The sequence below is a fragment of the Elephas maximus genome, chromosome 3 (assembly GCF_024166365.1).
Source record: "Elephas maximus indicus isolate mEleMax1 chromosome 3, mEleMax1 primary haplotype, whole genome shotgun sequence".
In the NCBI taxonomy this organism is placed as follows: Eukaryota; Metazoa; Chordata; class Mammalia; order Proboscidea; family Elephantidae; genus Elephas; species Elephas maximus.
This window is the reverse complement of record NC_064821.1, coordinates 117,711,088-117,717,087: the sequence shown is the minus strand read 5'-3', so window position 1 is coordinate 117,717,087 and position 6,000 is coordinate 117,711,088.

Genomic DNA, 6,000 nt, shown 5'->3' with positions numbered 1-6,000 from the left:
AGGTTTCCCAATGCAGTGCATCCTTTAATTTCTTTACTGCTGCTTCCATGGGCTTTGGTTGAGGGTCCAAGTAAAATTAGATCCTTGACAACTTCAATCTTTCCTCTGACTGTCATGATGTTGCTTATTGGTCCAGTTGTGAGGATTTTTGTTTTCTTTATGTTGAAGTGTAATCTATACAGAAGTCCGTGGTTTTGATCTTCATCAGTAAGTGCCTCAAGTCCTCTTCACTTTCAGCAAGCAAGGTTGTGTCATCTACATATCACAGATTGTTAATGAGTCTTCCTTCAATCCTGATGTCCCATTCTTCTTCATATAGACCAGCTTCTTGGATTATTTTCTCAGCATGAAGATTGAATAAGTATGGTGTAAGAATACAGCTCTGATTCACACCTTTCCTGACTTTAAACCATGCAGTATCCCCTTGTTTGAATGACTGCCTCTTGGTCTAAGTACAGGTTCCTCATGAGCACAATTAATTGTTCTGGAATCCCCATTCTTCCCAAAGTTATCCATAGTTTGTTGTAATCAACACAGTCGAATGCCTTTGCATAGTCAATAAGACACAAGAAACATCTTTCTGGTATTCTCTGCTTTGAGCCAGGTTACCTCTGACATCAGGAATGATATCCCTTATTAAGCACCATACCAAAAACCAAACCCGTTGCTGTCAAGTCAATTCCAACTCAAAGCAACTCTGTAGGACAGAGTAGAACTGCTCCATAGAGTTCCCAAGGAGTGCCTAGTGGATTCGAACAGCTGACCTTTTGGTGAGCAGCTGTAGCTCTTAACCACTAAGCCACCAGTGTTTCGGTGAAGCACCATAAAAGTGCTTTATACGTATTACAGTATTTATCCCTCAAAACATGGTTGATATAATTGGTTTCATTGAATTGTAGAAGTGAAAGACATGGAATTGGCAAATATGCTGTTATCTCTATTTTTTACAAGTGTGGGGCAGGTAAAATTTTTTAAAAATCTAATGAAGTAAGGACTATTATTTTCATTGTGCAGATGAAGAAACTGAGGTTTATGGCAATCAAGTATCTTGTCTGTGGTCACACAGATAGCCTCTTTCTTTTTCCAGTTTAACAGATTAAGTGACCAGCTAGTTTACTACTAAGCGAATGGGTAAATTTGAAAAATTTACATGGTATTTCAGTATATTTAAGACAGTAACAATCAATATATATAAATTTTGCCCAGAACTTCATAGTTTATAAATTTCTTACCCATTCAATATCACAGTAACAAGTCAACAAGAGAAAGAAAATGTGGGTATTCACAATCCAAAAAAGAAAATTAGATGCCTTGTGTAGCCATATATTCCTTACAGTTTATTTAACTTCAGTTGGTATCAAAAATAAAGGATGTGTCAACCTGTGCATTTGAGATTATATTGCTAAGAATATTGTTATAATTTCCCTTTCCTTAAAAATAGAAGTACAGGCTCTGGCAGGCACATTTATGATTAAATAATGAAAAAATAAAGCTCATGTTTAAAATATGCAACAGGTTAGAGATAATTAGATGTGGGTCAGACATTATGTGGCTAGAGAAATGTTTTGATTTCTGAGATTGACAAATTTTGTCTCCCTAACTAGAATAATATTTGTTAATAATAGTTGAGCTAATGAAATTTTAGACCACACTTAATCCTCACAATAACTACAAGATAAAAATTATAATCCTTATTTTACCAGTGAGAGGACCTGGATCAGAGAAATAAATTCCCAAGAGACAGAGTCAGCCTTTGAACCCAGATGGATCTGTCTCCAAGCCTTGTGCTTGTAAACACTCCGAGGCTTTTTATGCACCTCACTGTTATTAGCAGAGCCCAAGTTTTGCCCAGGATCTGGCTTTTTATATCTCTAAGCAGTGCCGCAAATATTCAAGACTAGACACAGACCAGCTTCTTTTAAAGATGAAAAATAACTTTGGACATTCAGCAAAAGGCACTCTCAAAAAAAGATAAATACATCACTTTGACAAAGCAAAAATATTTTAAGAGTTAAGTGCGTTTTGTCAATCATAAAACGGAAGATAAATCAGATTCTTCACTTAATGTTAAAGATTCTTTTTTTGCACGATTCGTTCTACAGTGAATATGCTGATGATTTCAGCCCCTTGCAATAGCACCTTTGGCCTATCATGTTTCATCATTCTTTGGGTTAAAACACTTTCATCCAGAGGAATGTGATTATGGTTTGCATGAATAATGCTCAGTTACTTTTGAGGGATTATTTCCTCTATATGTTCAAATCTACTGTATGTTTGTTATCTGAAATAGGTGATATTACCTACCAGAATTCCTGACTTTAAGGGATTAACTTAACCCCTTCCTCGACCTTTTTTTAAATGCTCTGGATCTGTTTGCCTTCTATAATAAGCTTTGCCTGACTGTCGTTTGGCTATGCAAAAAAATTATAAACCAGGATTTTAAAAAATACTGTACCGTACAGATTGTGCATGGGAAAGCTGGCAGTCTGTCACACAGTGTTCGTTCTCTGCAGCACAAACTGCACCACAATTGAGAGCCTAAAACAAGCCAAATGTTGCATAAGGAGTAGTTTTCCTCCTGAAAATATTCCAACATTGGGGAACATACTTCCCTCTGGATGCACATGTATAATTTCCATTATTGTTAATGGGAGCTATACATGCATAACACCCATTACTGCTAATGGTAGCTAAGTGCACACACGAGGGTAGAATACAGTGAAATCTGTCTTAGAACATCACCCAAGAGACTAGCAAAAAATTAGTTGCCTCGTAGAGAATGGTTTTAAATTAAAAGCAGAACAGAACTGAACTTGAAACCACAGGGGAACTATTTAAACTTCAGGGAACAGTGGGAATTGGCTTCTCTCTCTCTTGCACTATTCTAGTATGCTGTTTTCCTCACCCATGCTCTTGATTAGAGCCAACGACCTTGTGATCTCCTAAAGTGATGATCTGGAAATGAATTTCATACCTCCATTGATTCAAATGGTAGGCTTGGGGATCCTTTGGTGGGGAAGGAATATAACTGCTGGATAGTTACATCACAGAACATGCAAAATACTAGTCACATGGTAATTTTAATGACAGTTAATGACCCGGGATGAAAACAGTAGAGCAATATTTCTGTGGCAATTTATATCTACCATTCATTAAACATCAAAAACATCTGTTCTATTAAAATGTTATTGTAAAAGTCAATGAAAGATAAACAGGAAAGTGATTTCCATCTACCCAAGAGGCCTACTGCATTCCCTTTGGCATTTCAGGGATTTGGAAACACAGACTATTCCTAAGGTATCTTAAAATCATAAGATGTTTGTCAGATTCAGTTGCTTCATTTTGTAGATAAGGAAATTCAAGAGAAATCAAATGGTTTTCCTCAAGGTCACAGAGCACTAAACACAGATCTTAGACTCTGAATCCAGAATTTTCCTAACTCCGGATCCAGTGGTTTTAATTTTCAGAAGCCCAAAGGCTCCCAAATATTTTCATTGTTTTTGGCTTTGCGTTGGTCTTTGGGACCAAGTGCACAGATGGATGAGTGAGCTGCAAACCCCAAAGGGGATGATTCTGGAACTCTGGAAATACGGGGACTAAATGCTCTGCACATTACCCAAGTAATGCATGCTCCAGTTATTTCTGAAAATAGTTTCAAATACATATCTTAACATGTGCTTTATTTTAAAAAGGCAGAAACAAAATAGGCAGGGGAATTAGAGGGTACATTACCTAATGTTTAGAAAAGAGGAACAAAAATATTGTTCTTAGTATGGCTTTTTTGTTCAATCTCCCACTTCATACTTATCCTCCTTACACTGTAATTACATGGCACAAGCAATAAAGTCATTCTGTATCACCTGTGTCACACGTATGGCAGGTTATCCTTGTTATGCTTAATATACAGATGTTACTAGTTGGCATTGTTTCGGTCGGACTCTTTCAGAAATGGGCAAAAGCAGCAGAAAGCATCAGTGGTAACTGAATGTTGTTTGCAAGAGCCATCAGTACATGACAGATCATATTACTTCTCTCTTGCTGTATTTACATGGAAAGGGTTGCTGACTGCCTTGGCTGGCAGTCCTCTTTCCCTCACAGGCTTGACTATTAGGCCTAGGACAGAGAAACAGCTCAGTGGAAGAACTAGATGTGATTGAAGTTCCATCCCAACCCAGGGAGTCTACATGGCTTTGATTTTACAGTAAATATAATCCCTTCAATCCACTTTCTTGAAATTGATAGTCCTGCTGATCCAACCCACTAAAATGGGGCAGTTTGATAAAGGAAGTCTTCTTTTAAATTGATCACCTCTTTTCTCAGCTCAACAATGTCAGTATTGTTATAAATCTCAAGCAGAACAATTAAAAGGAGGGCAGAGGAAGAAGAAAAAGGAACAAAAGGAAAGAGAATGGAAGTCAATGAAAAATGGAGAATGGATGGAATGTTAAAAGCTTGTGAGTGATGAGAGACTGACTCGATTTGTAAACTTTCACTTAACGCACAATAAAAATTAAAAAAAAAAAAGAGCTTGTGAGTGGCCATCTAAGATACTATCCTGGTCCTACACTGTTTGGAGCAAGGAAGAATGAAGAAAACCAAAGAGACAAGGGAAAGATTAGTCCAAAGGACTAATGGACGACAACTAGCACTGCCTGTAACAGACTAAGTCCAGGACAACTAGATGGTGCCCAGACACAAACACTGACTACTCTGACAGAGATCACAATAGAGAGCCTGGACAGAGGTGGAGAAGAATGTAGAACAAAATTCAAACTCACAAAAAAAGACCAGATTTACTAATCTGACAGATATTGGAAAAACCCCGAGAGTATGATCCCTGGACACTCTTTTAACTCAGTACTGACGTTATTCCTGAGGTTCTCCCTTCAGCAAAAGATTTGTTACTGTTGTTGTTGTTAGGTGCTGTCGAGTCAGTTCAGGCTAATAGCGACACTGTGTACAACAGAATGAAACACTGTCCCGTCCTGCACCATCCTCACGATCGTTGTTATGCTTCAGCCCATTGTTGCAGCCACTGTGTCAACCCATCTTATTGAGGGTTTTCCCTTTTTTTGCTGACTCTCTACCAAGCACGATGTCCTTTTCCAGGGACTTATCCCTCCTGACAACACGTCCAAAGTATGTGAGACATAGTCTTGCCATCCTCGCTTCTAAGGACTATTCTGGCTGTACTTTCAAGACAAATTTGTTCGTCCTTCTGGCAGTCCATGGTATATTCAGTATTCTTCACCAACACCATAATTGAAAGGCCTCAATTCTTCTTCAGTCTTCCTTGCTCCTTGCCCAGCTTTCACATGCATATGAGACAATTGTAAATACCATGACTTGGGTCAGACGCACCTTAGTCCTTAAAGTGACATCTTTACTTTTTAACACTTTAAAGGGGTCTTTTGCAAAGATTAGACAACCCCATAAAATAAACAATAATACACATAGTTCACCATGTATACAAGACTAAATAGGCACACCAGCCCAGGGGGAAGGATAAGAAGGCAGGAGGGGACAGGAAAGCTGGGCAAACAGAAATGGGGAGCTCAAGATTGAGAAGAGGAGAGTATTGATGCATTGTGGGGTTGGCAACCAATATCACAAAACAATATGTGTATTAATTGTTTAATGAGAAACTAATTTGTTCTGTAAACCTTCACCTAAAGTACACACACAAACACAAAAAAACGTAGGCTTTAGAGTGAGTTGAACTTGGCTCAAAGTATGGGCCTACCACTTACTAACTGAATAACCTTGAACAACAACAACAAAAAAAAAATTGAAGAATGGAGAAGGGAACCAAGAGGATGGATTAAAAAAAAAAAAAACTAAAGGAGAGAAACAAGGTGCCATAGTACTTCGAATGGAACAACATGAAGCTGGTGTACTGTGGAGGAAAGAGCAAAGACTTTGGAACCTGAATGACTGGTTTTTACTCTCAGCTCAGTCTTTATTCTATAAATGATGTTAAGCAAAATAAATAAACTTAAT